This window comes from Rhincodon typus, chromosome 25, assembly GCF_021869965.1.
Source record: "Rhincodon typus isolate 14 chromosome 25, sRhiTyp1.1, whole genome shotgun sequence".
Lineage (NCBI taxonomy): Eukaryota > Metazoa > Chordata > Chondrichthyes > Orectolobiformes > Rhincodontidae > Rhincodon > Rhincodon typus.
The window spans coordinates 12350179-12368290 of record NC_063356.1 but is presented as its reverse complement, the minus strand read 5'-3'; the positions used below and the strand labels follow the sequence as shown (position 1 = coordinate 12368290).

Genomic DNA, 18112 nt, shown 5'->3' with positions numbered 1-18112 from the left:
AAAAAGGGTCTGAAGAAGGGTCCAGACCCGAAACGTCAGCTTTCCTGCTCCTCTCATGCTGCTTGGCCTGCTGTGTTCATCCAGCTCTACACCTTGTTATCTTTGCTCTAACACTTCCAGCCCTGCTTAATTCTTTAAAAGGCTATGTAAAAAAACTTACCTTTTTGATGAAGCTTCTATTCCAATGCCTGCTTCTTTGACTGGAGTTATTATTTGTCTGTTTGCACTTTTGCAAAGCACCTTGGGACATTTCACTATAATAAATGGCAGCAATGTGTAGTATGTACAAAATGCAATGCAGTCGCTCAGCAAGGGTCCTGTAGAAAGCATCTTTCAAACCCATAACCTCCACTCTAGAAAGATGAGTGCAGCAGGTGCATGGAAACATCACCACCTGCAGGTTCACCTCCAAGCCACACACCATTCCTGACTTGGAAATATATCGCTGTGCCTTCACTGTTGCTCGGTCAAAATTGTGGACCCCACTTCAAAATTGTGGACCTCACTTCCTGACAGAATTGTGGAGGCACCCACAATCCATGGATTGGCAGCGGTGCAAGAAAACAGCTCACTTTTAAGGACTGTTAGGGATGGGCAATAAATGCTGGCTCAGCCAGTGAAACATCCTGTGAAGTAGTAAACAAAAATGAAAAAGTGTTATGCAAATTGTTGATATTGCTGCGCATATTTGTAATTCTAATGGTATCTGGTTTGCCAATATCTTAAGATTTACAACATTTACAAGATTGGTCCTTGAATATTCCTCTCATTAATTTTTTAAGCTCTTTTTTATTATTGTTTCATAATAAAGGTCCATTGAATCCTCTTCTTTCCTTACATAGGACTGCAGAACATCAGAACTTCTTGCCTTCATCTATGTTCTGACCAATTACAATTACTAAACAAAAAAACCTCTAACAGCGACTCCTTGTTTTCCTCTATTTTCCCTCCCTCTCTTTTCAACCTTGGAGATTGCTGCATGTAGATTCTTGGCCCGCACTTGTGGTTTTCAAGGAAAGAAAATAATGTAGCTAAATTATCAGTCTGCTTGTGATTTTCTGATATGAGATAATGACGGAGAATATTGTAGTGTTGAAGATCAAGGAGAATATTACAGTGTTGGAGAGAGAGGATGTCCACAGACCATAAGAAATAGGAACAGGAGTGGGCTGTTCGACCCCTCGAGCCTGCTCTGATATTCAGTGGGATCATGGTTGATCTGAGATTGCTCACTTCCAGTTCCTGCCCTTTCCCCATAACTGTTGAATTCCTTAGTAATCAAGAATTTATCTATCTCAGCCTTAAATATTGTACTATTAACAAAATGCAATGCAAGTACTCTGTCCCCACAGCTCTCTATAGCAAGGATTTCCAAAAAAATGACTCACACCTTTGAGTAAAGGAATTCCTTCTCATCTCAGTCTTAATTTGGCACAATCTATTCCGAGACTACATCCTCTGGTCCTAGACTCTGCCATGAGGGGAAACATCCTTTTAGCATTGACCCTGTTGAGCCCCTTAAGAATCCTATATGTTTCAATGAGAACACCTCTCATTTTCTAATGTCTAATGACTAGAGTCCCAACATGTTTAATCCTTGCTTATAACACAAACCCTCCATACAGGGGATCATTCTAGCGGACCTTCTCTGAACTGCCTCCAATGAAATAATATCTTTCCTTAAAGAAGGGGACCAAAACTGCTCACAGTACTCCAGATGTGGTCTCACCAGCTCCTTGTACAGTTGCAGTAAGACTTCGCTACTCTTACACTCCAACCCCATTAAAATAAGGGCCAACGTTCCATTAGCCTTCCTGATTACCTGCTGTACCTATGTGCCAGCTTTCTGTGTTTCATGCAAAAGTACTCCAATGTCTATCTTGTTGCAGCCTTCTGCAGTTTCTCTCCAGTTATATAATTCTCTGTTCTTTTGTTCTCCCTTCCAAAATGAACAATTTTGCATTTTCCCACATTACAGTCCATTTGCCGACTTTTTGCCCACTTACTTAACCTATCAACTTCTCTCTGTAAACTGTTCATATCCCTCCCACAACTTGCCTTTCCATCTATTTTTGCTCGCGAATTTGGCTAAAGTACATTTACTTCCTTCTTCCATTGCAAACAGTCGTGGTCCCAGCACTGATCCCTCAGGAACCCCATCGGTCACCAACCTGAAAAAGAACCCCTTATCCCCACTCGCATTTTCCTGCCATAAGCCAATTTTCTTTCCATGTCAATATACTCCTTCCAATACCATGGGCTCTTATCTTATGACTCAACCATTTGTGAGGTACCTTCTGGAAGCCCAAATATAACACATCTACAGGTTCTTCTCTATCCCTCTGGTTGAGACTTCTTCAAAATCCTCAAATAAATTAGTCAGACACTATTTCCTTTTCATGAAGCCATGCTGACTCTGTTTGATTAGATTATAATTTTCCAAATGTTCTGCTATTACTTCCTTAATAATTGATTCCAACCCTTTTCCAACAATAGATGTTAGGCTAATCTGCTTATATTTACCTGATATTTGCCTCCCTCCCTTTGAACAGGTGTGTCACATTAACAGTTTTTCTCCGGTACTTCTCCAGAATCTAATAATTTTTGGAAAATTATAACCAACACATCCACTATCTCTGTAGCTATCTCTTTCAGGATCCTAATATGCAAGCCATCAAGGTCAAGGAACTTATTTGCCTTTAGCCCCATTAGTTTGTCTAATACTACTTCTTTATTGATGGTAATGGTACTTAACTCTTCCCCTGTACTCTTTAGTAATAATGGGATGTTCAAAGTATCTTCCACCATAAAGGCAAAATATCTGTTTAACTTTTCTGCCATTTCCTTGTTCCCCAATACCATCTCCACAAATTCATTTTCAAAGGGTCCACTTTGACCTCTCTCTTCCTTTTTTAGATATGCAAAGATGCTCTTATTATCACATATTATATTCCTCATTAGTTTGCCCTCATAGTTTATTTTCTCTGTGCTCATTACCCTTTTAGTCCACCTTTGCAGGATTCTGAATTTATCCCAGTCTATGGGGCTATCACTGCCTTTTGCCTCCTTATATGATTTTTCTTTCAACTTAATACTCTCCTTCCCTCCCTTGGTCAGTCATGGTTGTTTATACCTCTCTTAGACCTCTCTTCCTCTGGGATAAACTTTTGCTGAGTGTCAAACACCTACGCTCCAGTGAGAAAAGTTCCAGCCTATTTTTATAACTCAAACCCTCCATTCCTGGCAACATCCTGGTAAGTCTTCTGTTGGAGCTGAACCATTCAGGCAAGTGGAGAGTATTTTATTACACTCCTGACTTGTGCCTTGTGGATGGTGGACAGGCTTGGGGAGTCAGAATGCGAGTCACTCACTGCAAGATTCCTGGCCACTGACTTGTTCTTGTAGCCACTGTATTTAAATGGCAAGTTCAGTTCAATTTCTGGTTCATGGTGACCCCCCAGGATGTTGATAGTGGGGAATTCAATGATGGTAATACCATTGAATGTCAAGGGACAATGGTAGGATTTTCTCTTGTTGGAAATGGTGTTTGTGTGATGTGTACTCTTCAGCCCAAGTCTGGATATTGTCTAGGCCCTGCTGCACTTGGGCATGGACTGCTTCGGTATCTGAGGTACACATGCAAAAAGGAGTCAGCTAAGGAGAAGACAAGGGGCAATTCAGCATTAGAATCAATTAACTGGGAGAGGAAAAAATTACCTTGGAATGAGAATCGATCTGTCCCAGGTAAATTGGAGACAAAAATCACTAAAACTCCTGCCAATGCTTTGGAACTTGGAATCTGTTGTTGATGCTGCCTCCTTTGCTGCTCTTATGAACTCTCTGGGATCTTTTTCATTTGCTGATTCTGCTCACTACTCCCCTCTCTGGAAACACACCCTATAAGTATTTGCAAGCAAAACTGTAATGGAACAGGAGCTACTTTTAGGGGACATATCATTTGAGTACAGTTGAAATACCTTCCTATCTGGAGGAAAGATGGAGCAAACAAAGCCAGGACTCGCTGGTTGATGGAAGAAATAGAAGCAAAGATGAAATAGAGAAAAGATGCATACGAGTTGTCAGGTTGATAGCACACGTGAGACTGGGTGTTGGCTAGCTCATTGGCTAGATGGCTGGTTTGCAATGCAGAGCAACATCAGCAGCATGGATGTAATTTCTGCACTGGCTGAGGTAACCGTGAAGGTCTCTGCTTCCCAAACTCTTCCCCTTACCTGACGTGTGGTGACCCCCAGGTTAAGCCATCAACAGTCTTTTCTCTCTAATGAGAGAGCAGCCGTATGGTCCTCTGGGACTATGGTGACTTTACCTTCCCTTTACAAGTGAGAGCCACTAAAATATTCAAATGAAGAAGAGAAAGCGTTTAAGAAACATAAACATAAGAAAGGAATCAGAAGACTTCTACAGGCATTGAAAATAATGAAAGGATAGCAAAAGGAGGGTAGGGATGATTAGGGATCAAAAAGAGGATTTGTGCATGGAGACAGAGGGCATGACTGAGATGCTAAATGATCACTTTGCATCTGTCTACACTGATGATATTATGCTTGTCATCAATGTGAAAACTCAGCTATAAAGACTCATTTCTCCCACACCTGTAAATTATTCTCCCTTACCATAAATGTGAAGCAAACTGTGGCTATGGGGCATAGCATCACATCTCTGCCACTGATTGCAATAAATAGCACACAGCTGGAAACGGTTAGCAAATTTTGCTACTTTGGGCTGATGGTGACAGACAAACAGGTGGTCTTTTGGTGCAGAACATGGGTCACTTACAGCTATCAAGAAAGGAACTTAAACAAATGAACATATAAAGTATGATGAGAAGTGGGCCAAATTTTATCTTTGCTGTTTGCAGTGCAATCCATGGAAGGAGTTATCCATGTTTCCAGAGGGTCCTGACCAATACTTATCCCTCAACTAACATCATAAAACCATTGTCACATGGCTCTTGCAGTGCAGTCGTTACCTCTGGGCCAGAAAGTCTGGGTTCTAGTGCCACCGCCTGCAGAGGTGTGTCATTGCATCTCTGAACAGGCTGACTGAAAATGCCTCAAAACATTGCCATGATTGTAGATTCATAGTCATAGAATCACACAGCATGGAAACAGACCATTTGGTCCAACTAGTCCATGTTGACTATGTTATTTAAATTAAACTAGTTCCACCTGCCTGCATTTCTTCAAACCTTTCCTATTCATGGACTCACCCAAATGTCTTTTGAATGTTGTAACTGTAACTGCAAACGCCACTTCTTCTGTTAGTTCATTACACAAACTAATCACTCTCCGAGTAGAAAAGTTGCACCTCGTGCCCCTTTTAAATTTTTCTCCTCTCACCTTAAAAATATGCTCCTTAGTTTTGAACTCTGCCACCTTAGGGAAAAAATCTTTACCATTCACCAGATTTATGCCCCTCATAATTTTAAAAACCTCTATAAGGTCACCCCTCAACTTCCTACACTCCAGTGAAAAAAAGTCCCAGTCTATTTTAGAACTCAAACCCACCATTCCCGGCAACATCCTGGTAAATATTTATGAACCTTCTAACGTTGCCGTTTGTTGGTCTTTGCTGTGTGCAAGCCAGCTGCCACATTTTCTATATTAAAACATCATAGCAGTAATGCAATTTGAAAAGTGCTATCTAAATGTAAGTTATTTTCTCTTTCTGAATAGTATTATAAAATTGTTATATATTGGGGCTGTCTTTAGGTAAGGGTAAAATAAAGAGAGGAATCATGTGGCGTTTTGAAATCAGTCTGACAACTAACTTGGATGAGGGGACACGAAGATTAAAGGGAAGCCCAGATGGTTTGCTGAAAAGTACTTGTACGGGGTTCACGTTTGGGAATAAAGGCAGCCACATCTGGTTTTAAAATCAAAAGTAATCGAAATGTCAATATTTCACGTGGGAAGGAGAGTTAGGCGTCTGTTTTTTTTTGAGAAAAAAAACAAAAGTTGTCTAAATGTCAATATTTGTAGAAGCAAGTGATTTTATTGCTGTACAGTTTTGCAAAGGGGATTTCTTTTAGAAAAGGGGAGTTGTGCAGCTTTTTGTTGCTATACAGTATTGAAACAGGGATTTTAATATAAAAAAAACCAAAAGGGGGAATTGAGCAGTATTTTCGTACAGAATTGCACAAGGAATTTTATTTTAAAAAAAGCAAAAAGAGGCATTGAGCAGCTATTTTAGCTGCATCATATAGCAAAGGGGTTTTTGATTTTGGGGGAAAAATAACCATAAAGGGAAGTTGAGTAATTTTTTTGCTGCATGGTATTGCACAAAGGGGAGGATTAAAAATCACAAACCAGCAGAGTTGAGGGAAGGTTGGAAGACCTAGTGTCCCTGGTGGATGACCGAGGCGGGTGCAGGCTGACGAAGGGACTTTTCCTCCTCCTCCTCCTCCACCACCGCCGCCGCCCCCCATCTTGGCGCACGTTGAGTCTCTTTGGTAGCGAGGCTGCCCTTTGGCCTCCTGCGGGAGATGTCAGTTGAGGCCTGTGAGGGAGCGGGCGGAGGCTGCAGCCTGAGGCGGCCGCCGGCTCTCTCACACCGCCGCGGACCGGGAGACTATGAACCAGGAGCCGGCCACTGTAGGAGCGGCGGGAGAGGGGCCCTCGCGGTGTCGGTGTAAGTAGCGGCGGTGCATCGGACGGTCCCCGGGGGCCCGCGGGTTCACTCCCCCCCCCCCCCCCCCCCCCGTCTGTCTTTAGCGGCGTCGGAAAAGAAAAATAAAATGCTCCTTTTTTTTTGGAAAAGAAAATGTAATTGGACAGGGAGCAATGGCTCCCCTCCGCCAGGGACAGGCCCCTGTCTGACCGGGAGAATTCATATCCCTGTCCCCGGGGTCAGCCAGCTCTCCCAATCTATGCCCCAGCAACAGACCCCTTCCACTCCCCATAAATGTTCTCACTCCTTGTGTTTTATATCCCCCCCCAAAAAAAAATATTACCCAAGCCACAGGCTTGACAAGTTTGACTGCATTTCTGTTTACGATTTAAATCGACTGTGTGGTGTTTCCAGTGTAGGGGTACAGAGTTTTCAATGTGTGTTCCCCTGATCTCACTTTCCACTGCGATTATACCACCACATAAAATTATTCATGTCTATCAAATCGCTCTTCAACATTGCTAAAAGGAACCATGAAGTTGAAGCTTTTCTTGCGCTGATCAGGACTGGTACACATTTTCATATTTTGCTGATTTGTGCTTTTGCTGACTGGTGGTTTGTACTCTGTATATCTGGTTGCAATGTGAGTAGGTGTTTACAGCATGAATTTGTCTGTGAAGGCTCATGTTTATCATCTTTTTTTGTGTACTCTGGATGCTGTAAAGCATTAACTACTTATTTTTGAGGTTCCGTTACTGTTGTAATGTGGGAGATGAATTGTTTGCACACAACAAGCTCCCACAGATGGCAATTGACAATGACCAGATAATCTCCTCATGTTGAGAGAGAGATAAATATTGGCCGCATGATGCACAGTGTTTAGTGTGACTGTATTTAGTATTTACCTTATTTGCCTAATATATGTTGTGTTTAAATGTGGTTTAATTACGTGGGCAGATGTTGAGAAAATGTCGACAACTTGATATCTTGTAACGTACTGCCTGATTATTACATGTTGGACTCTGCAACCACTGTATATTGTCATATTGTATGGGATAGCTTTGTCACTATTCAAATGTCAACAATATATTTTGCTATTGAATACTCATTGCATTTTGTTTTTCTTGTGTTATAAAAATAAATGTGATTTGATCATCAGTAGGAAGTTGAAAGTAGAATCCTGACTTGCTCCATAATTTATTTATTTTTTAAAGAGGTATGTTTAATAATAACTGCATGATGTTTTATTCTTGAGCACCTAGGGATGGGTAGCAGAAAAGTAGGTATTTCGGAGGAATTTGCTCAGAGCCAAACAACTATCATTAAAAGCAGTAAAGTTTTTCTATCAACTAATGTATGATTAGTATCTATAATGGAGTGCATTGTCTGATGGTAGTCTTATCCTGGTTCAAATTTCAACATTTTAAGAGAGAAAGCTGAACTACTGCAGAGGCCAGAAGATCTAGGATTGAATTTTGTTGTATACGCTGAGTTAGCTGGGGCAATAGTTGTTGCAATCAGCTTCTACTCCTGGATTAAAGAGAGAGTCATAGAGCTGTACAACATGGAAACAGATCCTTCAGTCCAACTTATCTATGCCAACCAGATAGCCTAAATTAATCTAGTTTCATTGTGTGCTAACCAATGATAAATATCAGATCAAGTTCAACAGTTATGCCTCCACAATCTGTCATATCCTCCATTGGGGATAGCAGCCTCGCCGAAGAATCCATGCCTGAAGAAATTCTGTTGGAAAACAGAATGTAGGTCTGCAATATGTGACCTGTTTGCCCTTTGTAAGACCAGGGCAAATGTATTTTGCCCTTCACTGTAATTAGCAAATGTTATTATTCAGTTTCAATTTCAAGTGGAGGTCTTTGCTTTTGATTATATTGTTTTCTGTTCTGCTTTTGTATTCACTCTACTGTCTTTATACAGATTATAAAATCATTTGCTTTCAAATTTCTTAAATATGATAAGATTTTTCTGATTTTAATTTTAGACAGGTATATGAAAAGGTATTACAAACAGTTGCTTAGTCACAACTTGAATATTGCTGTAATGCAAAACGTGTTGCCAAAGAATTTTTTCTTGCACTCAGTCAGCACCTTTTCATCAGTATAAATTATTGTGATTATTTGAAGTTTGGCATTCTTGCTCTTGTCCTAATGAATGCAGGGTGAAAACTTCAGCAACTGGCCTCTCTTCGGTGGATATTATAAATTTTTTTTTGAGCTTTGAATCAGTGAGGAATAATTCAAGGGACAAGGTTGCAGAGCATTCTTGACAAATCCCTAGATTTAAGATGTTATATTTTCAACAATATAATCTTGCTTGCATGTGTTCACTTAACAAGTAATCAATAGAATTAGGATGGTGAAGATTCAGAAATGCAGTGCTGATCATAGAAAATGGCAATGTGGTTTATTACATGCCCTGACATTTAAATTAGGTATTGATGGAATGCTGCATTGTTAGAGAAGTATGCTTTTGGTTTAGGCATTAATTCTGTTCAGGTGGATGTTAAAGATCCAATGACACTTGGGAAGAAGAGTGAAGTGTTCTGGGTGTCTTGGTTAATGTTCATCTTTCAAGCTGCACCAGATTAATAGGTTATGTGGCCAATTATCTGGCTGCTCACTGTGGAACTTGACTGTTATTTGGTTCAGAGAAAGTAGGAACTGCAGATGCTGGATTTGGTTGCTGTGTTTGCCAAAACAAAATACAGAACTAATGTGTGTACATATATGTGGCTTTGAAAGATAATGTTTTTTAAAAGTGTGAGGCATTATCCATGCGTCCAGTATGAGACCTAAGCCTAGATAAAGGCATAGAGAGGATTACTTGCAGTTTTGGATGAAACTAGGTTTGAAGGCCCAGTACTTTATGTAGATTGCCAGTTTCTTGTTCCAAAGGGCTTGAGTGAGTGGGAAAGTCTGCATTGCAGATATTGTCCAGTGTGGGGTCGTGTGAGATTGTTCGCTTTGGATCCAAGAAAGACAAAGCAGAAAATTTGTTCAATGGTAATAGTCAGGTGTTATAAGAGATGCAAAAAGGATGTAAGGATCAATGTGCATAGATCAGTGAAAGCTAATACTTGTTTATAAATAATCAAAAAGATAACTGGAATGTTTCTTTTTATTGCAAGGGGCTTGAAATATAAAAGCGAGGAGTTGATATTTTGTGTAGAACCTTGACCAGACTGTATCTGGTGTAGTGTTAAGTTTTTGATACTGAACTTTAGGAAAGAAATATCAGCCTTGATGGGAGTACACTGGAAGCTTGCCAGAATGACAACAGTGCTTAAAGGGTTACATTTTGTGGGGAAAGTTGCGCAAACCTGATCTGGATTGTCTGTAAAGTTGAAAGGTGATCCATTCAATTTGTCAAAGGGATTCACTGGAGTAGAATCTGTGATTTAGTGGCAGAATTAAGTACAAAGGGGCACGATTATAAAATTGATTTCATTTAGGAATGAAATCAAATAGCATTGTTCACATCACAAAGTGGTGAAATTTGGAATTCTCTGTCCGAAAAGACCATTTCCAGTGTGATGGATCAGTTGAAAATTCAAGGTCGTTTTAATTAGGTAAAGGGTGTTAAGGCCATGTGAAACACCATGGATATTTTCTATATCAACCTGTTCAGAGATACACCTCTGGAGCACATGGGGCTTGAACCTTCTGGCTCAGAGGTAGGGACATTACCACTGTGCCACAAGAGCCCTGAAACATAAGTGAACTTTCAGTTTTTTTTTCACTTTTAACCAGTAATCACCCTTATAACCAATTAAATATTCACACACAGCCCATTATGGGCAATGCAAACCATGAAAAGTGAAGGGGAGATAGGGAGAGGGGGAAGAAGCTAAATCAAAATGGAGTGGGGGGGGGAAACAAAAGTGGACAATCAGTTACTGAATTCAAATCAGTTGATCTTGTAAAATTGCAGAATAGACTGAAGAAACTGAATGACCTCATCCTATTCCTCTGTACTTAAGAGTCATGAAATGTATAACATTAAAAGCTTTGTTTCTAATGAGGTTGCCACCCTGCACATGCTCGTATTAAATGTCAGAATCACTTTAACTTGTAGGTGTATATAGTATTAATCTGTACTCTTCTTTAAATCTCCTATTGTGACTGCATGCTCGTGCAGTAAGTGAAATTATTATATAATACAAAAAGAATAGTGACCTGTTGTTAACTGATACCTGCTCGGTTGGAGATTAATCACTACGGTCCTATGCTGTCTTTTGACTGGTATGTACTTTTTACAAGCCCTTGGGTCATTCTGTATTGTGCGGGGGTTGACTAGACTGCATCACTGATAAGTAAACAAGCAGTTGTCTCGTGTTGTCTTGTGTTAATTTAACTAAAAATCCTTTTTTTGGTTTTGACTTGTGTCAACGTAGTTTTGGAGGTGTGATTGTAACTTTTAGAGGTGTACTGTAGATTTGGACAGAAATTGGTCCCGTTTGGCTGAGGTGTAAGTTCAAATAAAAGGAAGGAGATTTTTATGGGTTATTGTTGAGCAGTAAATGGCACTATTGTGGAGAAGTTAGAGTCATAGTCTTACAGCCACGGAAGCAGACCCCTCGGTCCAACTTGTCCGCGCTGCCCATCCATCCCGATCTGACCTAGTCCCGTTTGTCAGCATTTGGTCCCCTTCCCTTGAACTCCTCCTATTCATATTCCCATCCAGTTGCCTTTTAAATGTTGTAATTTTACCCACCGCCACTACATTTTCTCTGGCAACTCGTTCCATACATGCACTGCGCTCTGCATGAAAAAGGCACTCCTCAGGTCCTTTTAAAATCTTTCCCCTCTTATCTTAATCCTATACCCTCTAGTTTTGGACTCCCTTACAAGGAAAGCAACCTTGGCTATTCATCCTTTCGATGCCCCTTGGAGGCTGAGGGTTGACCTTTAGAGGTTTATAAAATCATGTGCCCCTCGGCCTCTGATGGTCCGGGGGAACAGTGCCCCAGCCTATTCAGCCTCTCCTTAACAAACCCGCTAGTAATGGCAACATCCTTGTAAATCTATTCTGCACTGTCTCAAGTTTAACAACATCCTTCCTACAGGAAAGCGACCAGAATTGAAGTTACAAGATCAAGGAAGGAAGATAAACAGTAAAAATATAAACTAAATACTCAGGCGGCAGGGTGTATCACAAGTGGATTCTGGGGGTAAAAAGTGAAGTGTCAGTAAATGAAAGCTAACCTTTTATAAAACCAAAGAGAATTCCCAGGATTCTTACAGGGCCTGGACAAGGTAGTCATAAAGCTACAACTGGAGCATGGCACATCTAGACATTGGAAGTAGTGACACTGAGACGTAGCTTAAGCATCTGATTTATGTGCAGTACAGAAAATTAGAGATTTAGATTGTGGTTATTAGGCTTCCTGTTTTAAATATATTCAGATGACGTTGTTTTGAATATCTCCCTTATCACATTAGCAATGCCATTTATGCCCTGAGGTTATGCAATGGACTATGTGCATATAACCCTTTCTTTTTTTGATTGACCCACTCTGGCTGCTGATTCCTCCCTAGTTATTCTGGACAAATACACTTGTGATAATTTGTGCTGTTTTGTGTCTGTTGAGGTGTGTACTCACTCAGCTGCCAGCTAGGGCCAATCTGTGCTTGGAAAGACCTATTGCAGATATGACCTGTTACTGCAGCTGGCTTGCAGTTTCTTTCTCTGCCTCTGAAGTGAGCTTACTTCTGAAGGAAGTCGCATCATTTTTCATTTGTTTCCAGGGTTGGGGGATGATATCAAAGTCCCAAAGTGAAACCTTGTGACTTTGCACTTCCTTTGACCACCACGAGAGTGCGCTCCAGACTCGAGCTCACTAAGAAGATTAACTCTGGTCAGCTAGTATTATGGCAATTAGGCTACCTGACCAAACCAATTTAGTTGTGACTGTGTCAATACAGTGCAGTTGTTTGGGACGTCAGCTTGGATGAGTACCTTGGGTGCTGAGTATTTAGTCCTGCCATCTGATCTTCTTAAGTTTCCAAAGGCTGTTCAGGGAAAGTTGTCGTTTGTAACACACTCAAGTCTCGTGTATCTAGAGCAGAACAGGTAAGGATGTTGTTCAGCTTGGTAGGTACACGTGCTTTTCTTTGTTCGCAGATGGATGTTTGAAGTTTGCCAAAGGTTACACTTGCTTTGGAAATTCTTGGACGTGCCTCATTGTTAACACAGAGAGCTTGTAGAATCCCTACAGTGCTGATAGAGGCCATTCAACCCATTGAGTCTATACCAACCCTCTGAAGAGCATCCCACCCTATCCTTGTAATCCTGCAACCCCATGTTAACCATGGCTAATCCACCTAGCCTGCACATCCCGGGATACTATGGGGCAATTTATCCTGGCCAATCCACCAAGCCTGCATATTTTTGGAGTGCAGGAGGAAACCCATACAGACATGGGAAAGTCACACAGACAGTCAGTCAAGACTGGAATTGAACCCGCTGCCTCATGCTGTGAGGTAGCAGTGCTAACCACTGTGCTACCATGTCACCCATATGATAGTGTGCTATTAAGTGTTGTATCCACTACTGACAGCTTCTGGTCTGTGCTGAAACCTTGGGTTGTGATATTGTCTTTCAGCAGGAGGCTGGTACATCATTTTTCTTTGTACTGATTGTATTAGATTTGAGAATTGCAGACTTTAAGTTGCCTGTTTCCACTACTCAATCATCAATGTTGCTGTTGCTAGTGGCTTTCTAACAATGGAAAGAGAGTTATGACAAAATAATGCAAGCTCAACTTGATTGAGAAGCAGTTTCAGTCTCTGCAAGATGTTGTCTTGCATCACTTGGCTTAGGCATTGTATAAGAGGGTAACTTTTACTGTGGTGTCAAATTCCACCTCCTCCTGAGGGCTCAAGCATCAAAGGTACCAGTCTTCAGTCAATTTGATTCACTCCACATCATGTTAAGAAAAAGCTGAAGGCCCTGCAAACTGCAAAGTCGATTGGGGCCTTAACTGTATTCCAGCTGTAGCATTAAAAACTAATGTTTCAGAATTAGCTGTGGCAAGTGAGGCTACAACACTGGGATCAATCCAGCAATGTGGAACAAAGGAACATAGGAATTAGGAGCAGGAGTAGGCGATTCAGTCCTTCAAGCTCGATCTGTCATTTAACATGATCATGGCTGATCTTATCGTGCAGTCACAACTCCACTTTCCTGTCTGTTCCCCATAGCCAGTTCTCCTGCTTTTCATCAAAAAGTATCTATTTTGTTCTCGAATATGTTGATTTGATTCTGCCTTGGCTGCACTGTGGCTCAGTGAGTTCCACAGATTGACAACCCTCCGAGAGAAGTAGATTCTCCTCATCTCAGCCTTGAACCTACCTGCTCTTACACTCTATATATTTATGATCCCTGGTTCTAGACTGTCGTGCATCTGTTCAACATCCACCTTTATCAATTCTCTTTAGCATTTTGATACCTCAGCTAGATTCCTCCCTCATTCTTCTGAACTCCAGTGACTGGTCTTTGTATGACGGCCCTTTCATCTCTAGAATCAATCTGATGATCCTGCTCTGAACTGCCTCCAGTGTGACCAAAACTGGACACAATACTCTAGGTGTGGTCGCACCAACTATATAATTGTAACAGCACTTCTTTACTTTTATAATCCAGTCCTTTTGCAATAAATGCCAATATTCCATTTGCCTTTCTTATTATATGCTGCACCTGCGTATCCACTTTTTATGATTTAATGCACAAGGACATCCAGATCCCTCTGCACTGATGCACTTAAAATCTGCTTACCATTGATATAATAATTTTCCCTTTTAGTTTTCTGGCCAAAATGGATAACCTGTCATTTATCCACATTAAACGCCATCTGCCAGATGCTGGCCCATTCTTCTAGCCTACTAATATCCATCTGTAAACTCTTTATCTCCTCATCACAGCTGCTTTCCTACCTATTTTGCTATGTTACACTCTGACCCTGCTTGCAAATCACCTATATATATTCTAAATAGTTGAGTCCAAGAACTGAGCCCTGCGGCACCCCACCAGTTACAGTTCGCCATCCAGAGAAGGACCCATTTATCCTGACCCTCTGCTTTTAGTCAGTCAGCCAATCCACTGTCCAAGCCAGTACTCTACCTCTAAACCCCTGGGATCTAACCTGGATTGGTCTTTTATGCAGCACCTTGTCAAAAGCCTTCTGGGTGTCCACATCTACTGGGTCCCCATTATCCACCTTGCTGGTTACAGAGGTACCAGAAGAGATTTATTCAGATGTTGCTGGGAATGGAGGGTTTGAGTCATGAGGAGAGGCTGGATAGGCTGGGACTTCTTTGACTAGAATGTAGGAGGTTGCGAGGTGACCTTATAGAGGTTTATAAAGTAGTAAGGGGTATGGATAGGGTGAATGGCAGGTGTCTTTTCCCTAGGGTGGGGTATTTCAAGACTAGGGGACATATTTGTAAGGTGAGGAAGAAAGACTTTAAAAATGACATGGGGGCAATTTTTTTTTGAGTGGCTCATGTGTGGAATGAATTTCCTAAGAAAGTGGTGGATGTGGGTACAGTTGCAACCTTTAAAAGACATTTAGATAAGTTTATGAATAGGAAATGTTTGGAGGGATATGTGCCAAGCACAGGCACTTCAACCAGAGAGGTCTTTTAAAGATCAAGGAGGTCATCTTTGTGTTGAACCCCTGGAGATGTTAAATATTCACTTAGTAATCTTGCCATCAGTTTTTACTGTGGAGAAAGAAATGGAGTGTAGAGAATGCAAAGAAATAAACTTTGTTTGTCCAAGTATTCAGTTATCTCCTCCTTTGTGATGGACTCTAGCAACTTCCCACTACAGAGGCCAAACCAACTAGTCTGCAGTTTCCCACTCCTTGCTTATTTCCTTTTTTGAATAAGGGTATCACATCTGCTGGTACCATTCCAAAATTCCTTGGATTTTGGAAAATCGTAACTAATGCATCCACTATTCACTGCTGCCACCTCCTTAAATACCTTAGGGTGCAGGCCGTGAGGCACCAGGAACTTACCTGCCTTTAATCCCATCAGTTTACTTATTATCATCATTCCTTTTCTGATATTGTGTTAAACTCCTGGAAATCCCTTCCTAACTTTGTCGCAGAGTTTCAAGAAAATGGCTTACCACCACCTTCTTGAGGGTATTTAAGGATGGACAACAAATGTTGGGCACTGTCAACAGGCCATGTCTTAACTCAATTTTAAAAAGTGCTCAGGCATCCCTTGTATGTCCTGGACTCTTTCAAATTAACTCTGGGTATTTTTAATTGCTTTTTAGAAGTGTGGTATCCTGGCCCTCTTGTGGAAATGTTTGCCAGCAGGAGCACACAAAGAACTCTGGCAGCATCTGTGGAGAGAAAGCAAAGGATCGCTGGACCTGAAATGTTAACTCTGCTGTCTCCCCACAGATGCTGCCAGACCTGAGTTTTTCCAGTAACTTCTATTTTTTGTTTCTGATATCCTGTGTCCGAAATTCTTTCCTTTGTGTGAAGAGCTTTGTTGGGTGAGGCAAACTGGAACTCTAGATACACTGGCATCAAACATTGCAAATGGGGATTTTACTTTCTGTAGATAGCAAGAACTGCAGATGCTGGAGTCAGAGACAATACATTGTGGAGGTGGAGGAACACAGCAGGCAGGCAGCATCAGAGGAAGACGAAAGTTGACATTTCTGTGTTTCTGAAGAAGGGTCCCAACCCAAAATGGCAACTTTCTTGCTCCTCTGATGCTGCCTGACCTGCTTCATTCCTCCAGCTCCACACTGTTGTCTTTTACTTTTTGTAATCCTGTTTCAACAACTAAATATTAGGTCAGTAACTACCACATAAAAGACATCAATTTTTGTAATACTACGTTGTTCTCCTATAATCTGCCATATATTTTTGCCTTGCTCCTTTTCTGAGTACAGTTTCAAAGGTTCCACCATATTTCCAGCACCTCAACAGGCCATTCTTCAAGTACAAGGTTGAAGTGGGTTTATTAGTGATTCGAGTGTCGGGGAGGGTGTAGTGTTGGCCAGCAATAATTTGTTGCAAACAAAACCTTAATAGGATTGCAGGGTAGTGGTTAAGATCATGCCAACTGAGCTGTTAGTTTAACATGTAGTGTTGCAACTGGATGAAACAGTCCAGACTAGAATCAAAATCTGCAAACTTTCCTGGTTTTAGTGCACACCTTGTGTAACATTTAATGTAAGGAAGACTTGTTCATGTAGCCGAATTTCCTGACCTTCGATCATCTTGAAGAGCTTTACAGCCAATGAAGTAAACTTGCAATCAAGCCACAATTCTAATGTACACCAGGTCAGCAGGTGAAACCCCAATTTATCTGGTTCTGAAATTTTGTAACTGAAGAATAAACCTGCATTTATATAGCACCTTTTAGCACATCCCTTCCTGACACACTCAATGCTTTCTATGCATGGTTTGAACATAATACCACTGGCATGGCGACACCTGCCCCTACATCCCCAGACACACCTGTTCCCTCTGTCACCGCTTCAGAAGTAAGGTCAGTCTTCATGAGAATCAACCCAAGGAAAGCGACGGGCCCGGATGGTGTCCCCAGCCGAGCACTCAGATCCTGTGTGGACATCTTCACTCTCTCCCTCCTGCAAGCCGAAGTCCCCACCTACTTCAAGAAGACCACCATCATCCCTGTACCCAAGAAAACACAGTGTGCCTAATGACTACCGCCCAATAGCTGTGACTTCATTAATGATGAAGTGCTTTGAGAGGCTGGTCATGGCCCACGTCAACTGCAGTCTTCCAACCTGCCTGAATCCCCTACAGTTTGCCTACCAATGTAACAGGTCCACAGAAGATGCCATATCCCTAGCCCTGTACTCATCCCTGGAACATCTGGACAGCAAAGACACCTACGTCAGACTCCTGCTCCTATGATGCTGTTCGGCCTGCTGTGTTCATCCAGCTCTACGCCTTGTTATCTCAGACTCCTGCTCGTTGACTACAGCTTCACCTTCAACATCTTTATCCCCACCAGACTGATTTCAAAATTGTGTGGTTCTGGTTCCGCCGTCTGCACCTGGATCCTCCGCTTTCTGACCCATAGACTGTAATCAGTGAGGATAGGTAACTGCACCTCCTCCAGAATAATACTCAACACTGGAGCCCCCTAAGAATATGTCCTCAGCCCCCTACTGTACTCCCTGTACACCCATGACTGTGTGTTGCCAAATTCCGAACAAACGCCATCTACAAGTTCGCTGATGACACCACCATAGTGGAATGGATATCTAACAATGACAAGTCAAAATACAGATGGGAAATGGAGGGCTTGATGTGGTGCAGTAAAATAATCTGTCTCTCAACGTCGGCAAAACGAAAGAACTGATCATAGATGTCAGAAAGTAAGGAAGAGAATACACCCCTACCTATATCAACGAAAGAGGTTGAGAGAGTGAAGGGCATCAAGTTTCTCGGAGTGACAAT

General features: G+C 41.5%; 1 protein-coding gene across 5 annotated transcripts in view; it reads left to right on the top strand.

The window, feature by feature from the left end:
- Nucleotides 1-18112, top strand: part of LOC109913611 (fibroblast growth factor receptor substrate 2-like) — a 123643-nt gene that overhangs the window by 25957 nt on the left and 79574 nt on the right. For 3 of the 5 annotated variants that reach the window (XR_007264727.1, XM_020513148.2, XM_020513149.2), the window contains exon 1: nt 6466-6651. The exons of 1 other annotated variant lie outside the window; for it this stretch is intronic. The gene's annotated coding sequence lies outside the window, so the exon portion shown is untranslated. Of the gene's footprint in view, nt 1-5577; nt 5671-6465; nt 6652-18112 lie in introns of those variants that run through there. One more of the 5 variants, XM_048611913.1, reaches the window with a different exon arrangement.